Source organism: Dipteris shenzhenensis, chromosome 22 (genome assembly GCF_047967505.1).
Source record: "Dipteris shenzhenensis isolate YYH24624 ecotype China chromosome 22, Dip_SZ_1.0, whole genome shotgun sequence".
Lineage (NCBI taxonomy): Eukaryota > Viridiplantae > Streptophyta > Polypodiopsida > Gleicheniales > Dipteridaceae > Dipteris > Dipteris shenzhenensis.
Genome location: NC_141617.1, coordinates 30,775,754 through 30,791,087, shown reverse-complemented (window position 1 = coordinate 30,791,087; position 15,334 = coordinate 30,775,754). Strand labels below are relative to the sequence as shown.

General features: G+C 43.5%; 1 protein-coding gene across 3 annotated transcripts in view; it reads right to left on the bottom strand.

Moving 5' to 3' along the window:
- NOF1 (U3 small nucleolar RNA-associated protein) overlaps nucleotides 1-15,334 on the bottom strand; it is a 103,193-nt gene that overhangs the window by 31,034 nt on the left and 56,825 nt on the right. The gene's annotated exons all lie outside the window — the stretch shown is intronic.

The window sequence follows — 15,334 nt, the reverse complement described above, 5'->3', positions numbered from 1 at the left end:
TCATCACAGACAAGCTCATTGATAGTCATCTTGCATTTAATCGGTGAAATATAGCTTTTCAGCCGCGTTAAATATGCTTCCTTGTGCAATTAGTGGTGATCAATGTTTGATACAAACCAGAAACTTTGTTTGGAAACTTTTGCTAGGGAAGAAAGTTCTAATCCTTGGTTATATATAGCCTATGCCCACGCTAGTCTGAATTCTAGTAGGAAAAAGCGGAGAAGGTATCCTAGGTTATAAAATAATGCATCACAAAATTGTCTAAGACTCTCATTTCCTGCATCAGGCACAAGCACTTAATCCTCTCTCTCTCTCTATACGAGAAAGGGTGACACCCATCTCAAGCAAAGTACACTTCCTGTCATCTTTTGCAACTGGCCAAGTGATAATTGCAAAGAATCTGAATTCCAGTTGCAAAGCAAGTTGTGACATCACACATCACAAAAATAAGGAGGAACATACATGCTTACAATTTAGAGAGCACATGCACAAATTTAAGAATTTAAGAAATGCTGGATACAACCAAAAGCTTTGTTTGAAGATGGTGGTTAGGGAAGAAAGTTCTGATCCTTAATCATATAAAGCATATGAACTCATGCCCATGCTAGTCTGAATTCTAGTAGACCAAAATGGAGAAGGTATCTTAGGTTATAAAATAACCAATAGTGCATCGAAAAGGGTGCAAGACTCTCATTTCCTACATCAGGCACAAGCAATTAACCCTCTCTCTCTAGCAGAATATTAGTATGATGCCCATTTCAAGCAAAGTTCAGCTTCCTGGTAATTATTGATCTTTTGTAACTAGGCACGTAATTTGCAAAAAACTGAATTCTAGTTGCAAAGCAAGCTGCGATGCCACACATTACAAAAATAAGGAGGAAACATATCCTTCAAGTCACATGCACGCTTACACTCAAGAGAGCACATACACAAATTTGAACATTCATGACAGGAACCACCCTCTAACATCAAGATAGAAACAGTAATTGACCTTCACAGGGTAATACTACCGCTATATCAACGGTTGCTAGCTTTGCCAACTCAGATCTTTGAGGAATAGAGTGTGACATTACACTCAACCGCTAAAACAAAATCAAAACTCATCTAGAGAAAATCAAGGCTTTATTTTCCAAATCTGCATGTATTCTCAGTTTTATCACCCTATCGCACAGTATTTCATGAATACTCCAACAATTTTTCATTGTCGATCAGCCTAAATTATCTGGGGCGATTTTGCCTCTTTATAGTGCATGTAGTGATCTCCAAGCTCACAGTTTGGGTCAGTCCTGCAAAAATGTTAAAAAAAGAAATTATTACTAATTCTATGTGGTGTATTTGCAGATTTCATGTGCAAGTATGGTGAGTGTTTGTAGATCCAGACTCAGTTTCATCCGAGTATGGCATGAGGGGGATAAAAGGAAGAAAAACCAAATGATCATTGGAACTCCACCACCTGTGTGTACTATGCAAATCAAAAACTGTTCTCGAAAGGAGGCAATAGGGGGTTGATTTCACCTCCAATGCATGGGTACATTGGTAACGGCAGCTTTGAAGGAGTGAGTGGAAAATGGCCATCGAGGTTTGAGGAAGAACAGCCCTAATAGAACTAGAGGGATTTGCACAACTTAAGCGAGAGCACATCTTACAATGGAAAAGGCGTTCAGGCAGCATGTCAATGTACAAAGCATCAAGTGTGTGTGGATATAGCAGTAGTGAAGTTTTGTAGTAAGAAGAGAATGCTTTCTAAAGCAAAGGGAACAAGCAATATGTCTACGAGGGGAAAATAATGTGAAGAGTGCCCAACCTATGATAGGTGAGCATTCATGGCACATGGGTATCCCCACTACATGCACTATTGAAATGGCCTTCAACAAAGACAATAAGCAACGATAGCTTCATTTGAACACTTGGGTATTATAGATCGCCATGAGTCACTCCAAGACCTCATCTCATAGGTTTCAGATAGAGGCAGGGCGTAAGATTGCAGCTACATGAAACTGCTAATATCTAAAACTATGTAGCCTCGGAGGATCCACGGGATAGAGACAAAGGAGCGTGCACTGATGAGGTGTCCCAAATACTACAAGATACGAAGGGAATACCATTGCTTGTTTATTCATGACTAGTCCTCAAGCACAAGACCTCAAGCATACCCCCCAAAAAAGTCAGATTAGCAGGACATTTGACACAATCCCAACAAGTCTAAGATATACACATGTCTCCCACACACACGCCTACACGTGCACGCATGCGCACACTCAATCACTCACTATAATTATTACATACACATAGACATAAGCAGGCTGGTATGTCATTATCCGAGATTTGACAGCCTCCCTTTCACCAAGTAGGGGTGCACCGCTTGTGGGACCATTATCAATTGCTTCCTAGAATGAAAATTCAAACTATTGTCACCAATACTTTCGAATGGGAAGATCCAATCAAGACACACTAGAGGCTAGAGAAAGGATTACCCATAATACAGGGTAAACAAGGCTATCTACACCTCGGACAAAAATCCATACAAACAGTGGGTACAAGGATCAAGAAGAGTGCCACATTTCTCCCATTCACTTCTCCAATCACTTGTCACTATCAGAGGCAAGGACGAGCGTGCCCGCCAATAATGAGGCCAGAGCACGGAGACAAAGGGTCTATTTCTGCTTTGTAGATTTCTGCAAAGCTTTTGGCACAATACCAAGAGCTCGCCTCATCGGAGTTTCCACAAGTTGGGGTAAGATCAGGAGACCGTCTAGGTAGTCATCGCACTTGATGAGAGAGTCTAGGGCAAGGTTCAAATAGGTGCACAATGGACAAGGAAATTATGAGTACTATTGGGGTCAGGCAAGGTTCTCCATTATCACCGACCTTGTCTGGCCTCTATAAAGATGAGCTTGAGACTTTCATCAGGACCTTGGGGGAGACTCGTTGCTTTCTCGCCAAATCCTTGATCCAAATCCTTCCATACGTAAATGATGTAATCTTACTCTCATCCTTAGCACTGTACCTCCAGCGACACTTGGATGCACTTCATACTTTCTGTGAGACACATGACTTGAAGGTCAACCTCAATAAAACCAAGGTCATGCTTTTCAATACATGAAGGTCGTTGCATCCTACACATACTTGGGTGTTCTTTTCTCTCACTCCTTTTCACGATGTGACTAGCAGGCCCGACTTAAGGAAGGGACACACCGCACTTGCCAAACTTGAGCAGCAATGCTTTCACTCTCATTTCCAAGATCCCTGGACCAAGTCTCTTCTCTTTGACTCCATGTTCCATCCAATGAGTATGTATGGTAGACCCATCAAAGACAAATTGGGATCGAGTGGAGAGGATTCAAGTTCTCTTACTTTCACGTATGACCCACACAAAGCCTTCAATCCCAGATCAGATAGTCCTGGCTGAGTTGGGAGCATTCCCACTACTGCTTGACGCATCATTTGAAACCTTTCTGTATCTCTTCACAATGAGCTTGAATCATTACTAATATGGAAAAACTCTCTCTCTCTCTCTCTCTCTCTCTCTCTCTCTCTCTCCGCCCCCCTCTCGCAGCCTTTCTACCCCCCGCTCCCGTAGCCTCTCCGCCCCCCCTCCCATAGTCTTCTCCCGTAGCCTCTCCTAGCTGGGCTGAACCCCCAGCCCAACTAGGGGGTTAGCTCAACCAGGGGGTAACAGGAGATATGGCCAGCAAAGCATGGCCCAACCTACCTTCCTCTTCTTCACATTCTCTCTAACCGCGAGTTGCGCTAAACCCCCAACCCAACTCCGGGGTTAGGTTAAGCCAGGGGGGTTCATCATACAGCCAACTATGGATTGGCCTACCCTCTCCTCCAAGTCCCACTCAACCCCCTCAACTCCTTCAACATCCATCAAGACTCAGTACTCTACAGTTGCAGCCATGACACCCTCTCCATACGCACGGAATTACCAACAAGAAGGCTCAAAACGGCCCATCCTCGGGCAACATGATCAGATTTTTTATTTGCAGCAGGCAGTGAGAGAGCTACGATTGGAGCTGGTAGAAGTAAAGGCCCGACTTCACATCTTGGAAGGGCCTAGTAAGCAGGCAGTAATTGATGAGGCTGTAAAATCTTGTAAGGATTCCCCCCTACCCCGCAGCTAGTCTCTACAGTCAAAGATCTTGTTCACACTAAAGTACAACTGCTAGGAAGGAAGTGTTTGTGGAAGTTGACAACAAAGCAAGTAAGTCTAATATCCAAGCAGAGATTAAAGAACACGAAGCTAGATGTGATAATGCGCTGAAGATTAGAATAGGGGGGCTTCCAAAAGATTGGTACAAAGAGGAGGATACATATAGTGAAATATTAACAAAGATCAAATCAAGTTTGCCCAACATCGAATGGGTGAATGATGATGAGCAAGATGATGACAACTCCAGGCCAGCTTCTATTTTGCACTATAGAGGTCATGCAATCCTTACACTGAAGTCAAAAGATTTGCGGATCAAGCTTCTTCGACAATCTTACAAGCTGAAGGGCACCAAAGTATGGATAGCAGAGGAGCTTACACAAAATCAACTCAAGATTAAGGCAACTGAATTAGCTAAAGTCAGGGCTGCCAGAAAGGATGGAAAATGGGCAGTTTACCGTGAAGGGGTAGCACTAATCAGAGAGTTTAAATCAAAACCAAAAGACTCTCGGTCTTAAACTGATGTATGGCTGTTTACTCTCCAGAATATCATGTAGGTACTCTAAATAATTGGGGTTGGTTTTTGCACTCCTTGGGAGCTGCCATGTGCCCTCCCTAAAGCAGATGTACTAGAGGGTTTCTTGCTGTCCCATAGACCTTTTGGTGTCCAATGGACGTTAATAAACTTTCTTTCTTTCTTTTCTTTCTCTCTCTCCCCTCCCCCCATCCGTAGCCTCTCCCGTAGCTCTCCGTCCGAACAGCCCCTCCGTTTACAACCGCTCAGCCTCTCTATACAGCCTCTCCCCGTACAGCCCCCTCCCCCCATTCGTACCTCCGTCTATACCGTACAGCTTGGTTGTACCTCCGTACCACAGCGCTTTGTTCGTACCTTCGTCATCCCTACTACAACTCGGAGTCGCACCTCCGTACCTCCCCCCGTCAGCACCTCTACATACTTCCCGTCCATACCTAAATGGTCAACCGAAACTTTTTTTTTTCAAAAACGGTCAACTGGAACTTTGACTTTGGAGTATTTAGAACTTGGTGACATCCCCTCGGGCTTCTATTCAATTGACCTCAACTAAAAGCTTCCTTCACAATATCCAAGAGCTGTGGATGATCAGACAACATATCTTCATACATCCATTTGGCATCCAATGCCGAATAGTTTTTAAATTTTTCAAGATACCTGTAAAATTCCTTGCCCTGAGGGCCTTTGCGTACAGAATGATACACAATTTGTTCTAAGCTGAAGGACCTCCTTATCTCATCCACTTGTCGTGGATCCTCTGTTACTGGCTCCATAGGCTCCGATCCCTGAAATCTCTTTAGAAGACTCACATGAAAGGCATTGTGAATCCTCCAATGCTATTGCAATGCCAACTTGTATGCAACCTCAATAATCTCTTATGTAACCCGAAAAGGGCCATATTATCTGGGAGATAACTTTGCATACACTATTTGCTTCTCTTTAGCTTGCGGAGCCTACCTTTCTCGAACTTCAAAAGCACCCAATCCTGTTCCTTGAGATCTAATTGTCTTTCATGACACCAAATGCCCCTGCTCAGCCATACATCAGTACTCCCATACCTCTCTCTTCTCTATCGCAAGAATATTGCCAAATTCCGCACACGGTCACATACCTTGGCAATAGAGACAAGAGCTTGGCTAAATCTGCCGCGACATGTCAGAGTTTGCAGATTCTATGATTCGCAGACAGTAGAGATAGAGGCACATAAAGCCCTACTGTAGGATCGATAAGCAAAAGAGTCGATAGATACAACCGTCACGTCAACTGAGTTGTAATAAAAAAGGAAAGGTACAAAGTACTATGTACCTAGACCCTAGGACTAAGTGTCCTAGGTGTCACATAGGACTAAGTGTCCTAAGTAGCCTAAAAGCTGCTTGGCTAAATCTGCCGCGACATGTCAAAGTTTGCAGATTCTATGATTCGCAGACAGTAGAGACAGAGGCACATAAAGCCCTACTGTAGGATCGATAAGCAAAAGAGTCGATAGATACAACCGTCACGTCAACTGAGTTGTAATAGAAAAAGGAAAGGTCAAAGTACTATGTACATAGACCCTAGGACTAAGTGTCCTAGGTGTCACATAGGACTAAGTGTCCTAAGTAGCCTAAAAGGCACTAAAACTATAAGTGCCTGTATCTATGCCTACAAGGCACATACCATGGCCTATAGGGCATCACTAGGACCACCAGAAGATGGCCTACAACCCCCCCTCCATGGGATGGGCTGAAGTATCCTGGAAACTGTAGGCCATCTCCTGGTGGTTCTAGTGATGCCCTATAGGCCATGGTATGTGCCTCGTAGGCATAAATATAGGCAATTGTAGTGTAGTGCCTTTTAGGCCACATAGGACACTTAGTCCTATGTTATGTGACACCTAGGACACTTAGTCCTAGGTCTAGGTACAAGTACTTTGTACTCTTTCTTTTCTATTATCCTAGTTTTGACGTCACGGCGTTTCTCATCGACCCTTGTACCTTGTACGTGCTCTCTTTTGTCTACGTGACCCTTCAGTGGTATCAAAGCCCAGATCTGCTTCGTGCGCCTCTTTTCTGTACTGTCCGTACAACTGTACAGACGTCCGTATAGATACGTACAGATCCCATACGTTTCCTCCAGCTGCTGTCCAAGGCTTCCAGTGTTTTTTCGTCAACACAAAGCACCTCATTGCTGTTCCTAGACTGAGGCGACTGCTTGTAGGCTTCAGCTGCAGCATTTTTGAGGTCCTCCACAGTACCCGTGACCATCTGTCGTCACCTTTGTACTGTTGTTCTAGACGCCTATCTCCCGCGACTTTAACCAGACCCAAATCTAGGCACCTAGCTCCCGTGACCTCTCCACAGTCATCTGCTAAAGACGTTCTGCTATCGCGACCTGTTCAAAGCCCTCCAAAGGAGATACTACCAGCCACGCACTAAGTTCGAGGTGTCTAAGGGCTGTTCCAGCTACGCTCCAGCTGTCTTTTGCACCTCAACCTGCTGCAGCAGCTTCATGGTTTGTTATACTCTACCTACAGAGGCCTTTTGAGTCTCAGTCCTAATCTCAAAGGACCAAAAGCTGATTCACAAGCAACATTTGCAGTATTTTACTGTTTTTTGACAGTTTTTACTGTCAAACCCTAATTTCCAACAGAAAATTTTAGGGGTTTTGACATTTGGACCTTCAACCTGTCAATACAATACTTTAGACAAGGTTAACAACTTAAATCCTTCCAAAAATTGAAGTTTTCAGTTAATTTCAGGTTCAAAACTGTCACATTGTGCCACATCATCACTAAGGTAAACAAAATTTGGGGTTTTTGTGTTGCGAGCTCAATTTCAACTGGTGTTTGGGACAGTAACTCATATTTTTGCAGTTTCAAGCCTTGAGGCTATACATTGGGTAAGATTATCATACATTGGGTCACATTTGCAAAAATTTCAGCAAAATTTGCGGCTTTTCTGCATTTGCCCTCTTTTTGGCCTATTTGCCCTCATCAAATTCCGGGCTTTTGCCAGATTTGCTGTTTTTGCAGTGAACATTGCTTGCCACAGTCACATTTGGGTCAGACCTGCATTTGCCCTTTGATTTGGGTTGGCAATTTGCAGATATCTGCTGTCATTTTCGACAGCCAGCTTTTGCAGTGATAGCCTTGAGGCTTTTGGGTTTTCAGGTCTCTTTCAAGGTATCACATTTGCTATGGTTGGAAACAATCAAGATCTATTTGGCGTTCTTCGTGAAGATGATAAGTTGGATGGCACCAACTATCCGATGTGGTCTTATCTCATGAAACATATTCTTGTTGCAAAGCATTTGTGGAATATTGTTTCTGGGGTTGATCTGAGGCCAGCCAATGCTATAGTGGTTGTCTCTATTGCTGGTCCCTCTGCAGGGGGTACTCCTCCTAATGCCTCATCTTCTAGCACTCCTGCTACTGCTCCCCCAACTCAGGAACAGTGAAGATGGGATGCAAGAGATGCAAATGCACATTCATGTATTGCTTTATCATGCAAGAGAATCATTATTCCACACATCCGGTCTTGCAAGACAGCAAAGGATGCTTGGGATAAATTGGCTTCTCTCGATCAGATTCGCAATGAAGCACGTGTTGCATATTTGAGAAGGCAATTACAGGAAGTCAGTATGAATGAAGGTGACTCTATGCATGCATACCTGACAAAGGTCAAGGACCTCATGGAACAACTTGCCACCATTGATGAGGTGGTGCCAAATTCACAGCTTGTCAGTAACACATTAAATGGACTGCCAAATACATATCAAGGGTTTCCTACAATCCTTCGATTAGTGGCCATGGGTAATCCAAACCACTATTCTTTTGATCAGCTAGTTACTTTGCTTTTGTAGGAAGAGCAAAGTAGAGCTAATAGACAAGCCATTATTCCTGATCATGCATTTGCTTCACAGCAGACAAGAAGAGGCAAGGCTTCCAAGCCTATGGGTAAGCCAAAATCTGCGCATAGCAACTGCAATTCCTCCCATGCATCTAAAAATACAGCAGATAAGTCAAAGAAGAAAAGATGCAACTATTGTCGCAAGCCTGAACATGGCATTTCAGAATGCAGGAAGCGCATTGCTTCGGAGAAAAAGAAAGCAGGATTGACAGTTAATGCCTCACATGCTATTGAATCCCATGAGCCAGCAGATGCTTCACATGCACATGCTCTTAAGGATGATTAGGCATGGGCTGTCCATTGCTCATTTGATCCCTCCAAAGCTGATGCATTCTTTACTGCTAATGATGCTCAGTCCTAGTACTTTGATAGTGGTGCTTCCAAGCATGTCACATCTTGTAGACAATTGTTTCATTCTTTAGCTGATGCACCTCGAGGGGGGACTGTCACATGTGCTAATAATGCTTCATATGCTGTAAAAGGAATTGGAGATGTGCAGCTCACATCCATTTCAAGCCATCCTGTCACTCTGACAAATGTTCTTTCTGTGCCTGGAATTGAAGTCAACTTGATTTAAATTTCAGCAATTGCCACTTCAGGTTTCAGAGTTATTTTTGATGGCTACAGATGCCTAGTTTATGATCTTCGTGATGACAATGCCATAACTCTCACTGGCACCTTGCAAAAAGGGCTTTATCACCTTGATCATCACTCAGCTGCACTTTCTATTGAAGAATTGTCTATTTCACATTCACAGCTTGCTGAAACTCATCTTTGGCATGAGAGAATGGGCCATCTCAATTATAGAGCTCTTGCAAAGCTACATTCACAGTAGATGGCAAATGATGTACCTCAAACTCACACAGTTTCCCAACATGTGTGTGAGGGTTGTCTTTTGGGTAAGATGCATCGATTTCCTTTTTAAAAGAATTGTCCAAAACTCTCACAAAGGAAATTGCAGCTAGTGCACAGTGATGTATGTGGTCCAATGAGGACAAATGCCATTGGGGGGTACAAGTATTTCATGACTCTCATTGATGATTTCACAAGATATTGCTGGATATATCCTTTAAAAGCCAAATCTGAAGTTTTCTTATGCTTTCAGAGATGGCTGAATATGGTTGAGAATGAATCAGGATGCAAGCTTGTCACCCTCAACACAGATAGGGGGGGAGAGTATATGTCAAAGGAGTTTGATGCATTTTTGTCTTCACGGGGCATTATTCACTCATGTACTACTCGTTACACTCCTCAGTAGAATCCTGTTTCTGAAAGGAAAAACAGGTCCACAATGGAGATGGCCAGATGCATGCTTAAGGCCAAGTCTTTGCCCAATAAATTTTGGCTTGATGTAGTGATGTGTGCCAACTATGTGCTGAATAGATCACCTACACGGGCATTGCAGACTGTTACACCTTATTAAGCATGGAAAGGCACGAAGCCTTCACTTTCACACATGAGAGTTTTTGGGTCTCTTGCATATGTTCATGTACCATCTCAGCTGAGACATAAGCTTGATGACAAGGCAATCAATTGCATATTTATTGGTTACAGCCATGAGAGCAAAGGGTATCGGTCATACCAACCAAATACTGCGAATATTATTGTCAGTAGAGATGTAATCTTTGCTGAACATTCAGCTTCTCCTCTTGTGGACTGCAAAGCTAAGCCAGATGTTGACATGTTTGATGCCTTTGAATCTTTGTTACGTCTGCCATCCTCAAAAGACGACTTTGACCAGCAACATGAGCCTCCTGCAGGCCCTCCACCAAGCAATAATCACCCACTATCTCATGCTGATTTGCAGGTTTCTCTTCGAGCACAAAATGATTCCACTATTCATGATGGAGTCATTGAAGAAAGAGCTGTCAATAGACAACAAAGGCAGGTTCCCAGATGGCTTCTTGATACATTGAGGGATAGCAAACAAGATCATCCTTTTGCTGCCCGGACAAGGTCAGGAAATAGACAGCATGGTCACTTTCTTGAGTTTGCACTCCTTGCTTTTGACAGCAAAGAGTGGATGGATGCAATGAGAGCTGAGTTACATTCCATTGCTAAAAATGACACATGGGAATTAGTAGATCTCCCTCCCGGCAAGCATGCCATTGGAACCCGGTGGGTCTACAAAGTAAAAAGGAAATCTGATGACAGCATAGATCGATACAAAGCCCGTCTTGTTGCAAAAGGGTATGCCCAACAACAAGGCATTGTCTTTGAGGAGACATTTGCTCCCACATCCACGATTACTACCATTAGATGTATCATTGCCATTGCAGGCCATCATCATTGGCAAGTGCACTAACTTGACATCAAGACTGCTTTCCTTCATGGGGATCTCCAGGAAGAAGTATATGTGACACAACCTCCTGGCTTTGAGGTTGTTAATTCTGAAAATAAGGTATGCCGGCTTAGAAAAGCCCTTTATGGTTTGAAGCAGGCACCCAGGGCATGGTATGCCAAAATTCATGCACACTTACTATCCCTTGGTTTTCAAAATAGTCCCACAGAACCCACTCTTTATGTCCGTGGGAGTGGATCTGATTTTTTAGTGCTGATTTTATACGTGGATGATATGCTCATCACGGGCCCAGATACTCAGCAAATTGCAGCTTTCAAGGCTGATTTGCAGCAGATTTTTGACATGTTAGACATGAGACAGCTCCATTATTATTTGGGCATTCAGTTTGCTCATGTTGAGGGGGGTATCATGATGTCTCAATCCAAGTATATTGGACAGCTCCTTGATCGTTTTCAGTTTGACGATTGCAAGCCAATCTCTACTCCAGTGGACCTTGGCTTCAAATTCTCAGCTCATGATGGGAGCCCACCATGTGATATCACTCTTTATCAGCAGGCTGTTGGATGCCTTATTTATTTATGTCACACCAGACCTAACTTATAGTATGCAGTATCTCAGCTCAGCAGATTCATGCACATGCCCAGTTCACAGCATTGGCAGGCAGTGAAGAGAGTCTTCAGATATCTCAGAGGCACTCAAGATTTAGCCCTCTTCTATGGTGATCAGGGTTCACTTACCATGCATGCTTACACGGATAGTGACTGGGTAGGATGTTCCGACACCAGAGTGTCACATACTTGCAATTGTTTTTTGCTTGGCAATTCATGTATCTCTTGGCTCAGCAAGAAGCAACCAACAGTTGCCACATCTAGCTGTGAGGCTGAGTACAGGGCAGCTTTCACCACTACAGTAGAGTGTGTTTGGCTTCGACAGTTACTTATAGATCTTGGTATTCGCCAGACATCCTCCACTATTGTCTACACTGACAGCCAGAGTGCTTTGGCCATTGCACGTAACCCGGTGTTTCATGCGCGTACCAAGCATATTGAAGTTCATTATCATTATGTTCGGGAGCGGTTGTTAGCAGGAAACATAGAGTTGTCCTATCTTCCCACAGAAGACAACATAGCAAATATGTTTACAAAGGCACTTCCTCGTCCCAAGTTCGAAGTCTTTCGATAGGCTTTACACTTGGTTCCCTTTGTTACATGATCTGACATCCCTTATACATTCATAGGTGGCTATATCCTTTTGGATGAACATGTGCCACCATGACCAGAAAATACCAGGTATTCTGAGAGGTTTCCAGAGTACTTCAGCCCATCCCATGGAGCGGGGTTTGTAGGCCATTTCCTCGTAGTTCTAGTGATGTCCTATAGGCCATGCTATGTGCCTTGTAGGCATAAATATAGGCACTTGTAATGTTAGTGCCTTTTAGGCCACATAGGACACTTAGTCCTATGTGACACCTTGGATACTTAGTCCTAGGTCTAGGTACAAGTACTTTGTACTCTTTCTTTTCTATTATCCTAGTTTTGACGTGACGGCGTTTCTCATCGACCCTTGTACCTTGTACGTGCTCTCTTTTGTCTATGTGACCCTTCAGAAACGTCTCAAAATACCTGATATTTTCTGGTCATGGTGGCACATGTTCATCCAAAAGGATATAGCCACCTATGAATGTACAAGGGATATAGCCACCTATGAATGTAACAAAGGAAACCAAGTGTAAAGCCTGTCGGAAGACTTTGAACTTGGGACGAGGAAGTGCCTTTTTAAACATATCTGCTATGTTGTCCTCTGTGGAAAGATAGGACAACTCTATGTCTCCTGCTAACAACCGCTCCCGAACATAATGATAATGAACTTCAATATGCTTGGTACGCGCATGAAACACTGGGTTATGCGCAATGGCCAAAGCACTTTGGCTGTCACTGTAGACCATAGTGGAGGATGTCTGGCGAATACCAAGATCTGTAAGTAACTGCCGAAGCCAAACACACTCTACTGTAGTGGTGAAAGCTGCCCTATACTCAGCCTCACAGCTAGATGTGGCAACTGTTGGTTGCTTCTTGCCAAGCCAAGAGATACATGAATTGCCAAGCAAAAAAAAATTACCGGTATGTGACACTCTGGTGTCAGAACATCCTGCTCAGTCACTATTCGTGTAAGCATGCATGGTAAGTGAACCCTGATCACCATAGAAGAGGGCTATACCCTGAGTGCCTCTGAGATATCTGAAGACTCTCTTCACTGCCTGCCAATGCTGTGAACTCGGCATGCGCATGAATCTACTGAGCTGAGATACTGCATACTGTAAGTCAGGTCTGGTGTGACATAAATAAATAAGGCATCCAACAGCCTGCTGATAAAGAGTGATATCACATGGTGGGCTCCCATCATGAGCTGAGAATTTGAAGCCAAGGTCCACTAGAGTAGAGATTGGCTTGCAATCGTCAAACTGAAAACGATCAAGGAGTTGTCCAACATACTTGGACTGTGACACCATGATACCCCCCTCAACATGAGCAAACTGAATGCCCAAATAATAGTGGAGCTGTCCCATGTGTGACATTCATAAAGAGTGGGTTCTGTGGGGCTATTCTAAAAATCAAGGGATAGTAAGTGTGCATGAATTTTGGCATACCATGCCCTGGAAAATCAGATCCACTCACACGGACATAAAGAGTGGGTTCTGTTGGGCTATTCTCAAAACCAAGGGATAGTAAGTATGCATGAATTTTGGCATACCATGCCCTGGTTCAAACCATAAAGGGCTTTTCTAAGTCTCCTCAAAGTCAATGTGGGAGCAAATGTCTCCTCAAAGTCAATGCCTTGTTGTTGGGCATACCCTTTTGCAACAAGACGAGCTTTGTGGCGATCTATACTACCATCAGTATTTCTTTTTAATTTGTAGACCCACCGGGTACCAATGGCATGCTTGCCGGGAGGGAGATCTACTAATTCCCATGTGTCATTTTTGGCAATGGATTGTAACTCAGCTCTCATTGCATCCATCCAATCTTTGCTGTCAAAAGCATTTTTATGGCATAGAGGCTCTTCATTGCAAAGCTGTAGCAAGGAGTGCAAACTCAAGAAAGTGACCATGCATCTGTCTATTCCCTGATCTTGTCCGGGCAGCAAAAGGCTGATCTTGTTTGCTGTCCTTAAATGTATCGAGAAGCCATCTTGGAACTTGCCTTTGCTGTCTATTGACAGCTCTTTCTTCAATCACTACATCATGAATAGTGGGATCATTTTGCACTAGAAGAGAAACCTGCAACTCGGCATGGGGTAGTGGCTGATCATAGCTTGTTGCACGGCCTGCAGGAGGCTCATGTTGCTGGTCAAAGTCCTCTTCTGAGGAAGGTAGAGGTAACCAAGAGTCAAAGGCATCAAACATGTCAACTTCTGGCTTAGCTTTGCAGTCCACAAGAGGAGAAGCCGAATGTTCAGCAAAGATTACATCTCTACTGACAATAATCTTCCCAATATCTGGTTGCTATAACCAATACCCTCTGCTCTCCTGGCTGTAACCAATAAATATGCATTTGATTGCCTTGTCATCAAGCTTATGTCTCAGCTGAGATGGTACATGAACATATGCAAGAGACCCAAAAACTCTCATGTGTGAAAGTGAAGGCTTCTTGCCTTTCCATGCTTCATAAGGTCTAACAGTCTTCAATGCCCTTATAGGTGATCTATTCAGCACATAGTTGGCACACATCACTGCATCAAGCCAAAATTTATTGGGCAAAGACTTGGCCTTAAGCATGCATTGGCCATCTCCATAGTAAACATGTTCTTCCTTTCAGGAATAGGATTATGCTGAGGAGTGTAAGGAGTAGTCCATGATGGAACAATGCCCCGTGAAGACAAAAATGCATCAAACTCCTTTGACATATACTCTCCCCCCCTATCTGTGTTGAGGGTGACAAGCTTGCATCCTGATTCATTCTCAACCATATTCAGCCACCTCTGAAAGCATAAGAAAACTTCAGATTTGACTTTTAAAGGATATCCCCAGCAATATCTTGTGAAGTCATCAATGAGAGTCATAAAATATTTTTACCCCCCAATGGCATTTGTGCTCATTGGGCCACAGACATCACTATGCAATAGCTGCAATTTCCTTTGTGAGAGTTTTGGACAATTCTTTTGAAAAGGAAACCGATGCATCTTACCCAAAAGACAACCCTCACACAAATGTTCGGAAACTGTGTGACTTTGAGGTACATCATTTGCCATCTGCTGTGAATTTAGCTTTGCAAAAGCTCTATAAATAAGATGACCCATTCTCTCCTGCCAAAGATGAGTTTCAACAAGCTGTGAATCTAAAATAGCGAATGCTTCAATAGAAAGTGCAGCTGAGTGATGATCAAGGTGATAAAGCCCCTTTTGCAAAGTGCCAATGAGAACTATGGCATTGTCATCACGAAGATCATAAACTAAGCATCTGT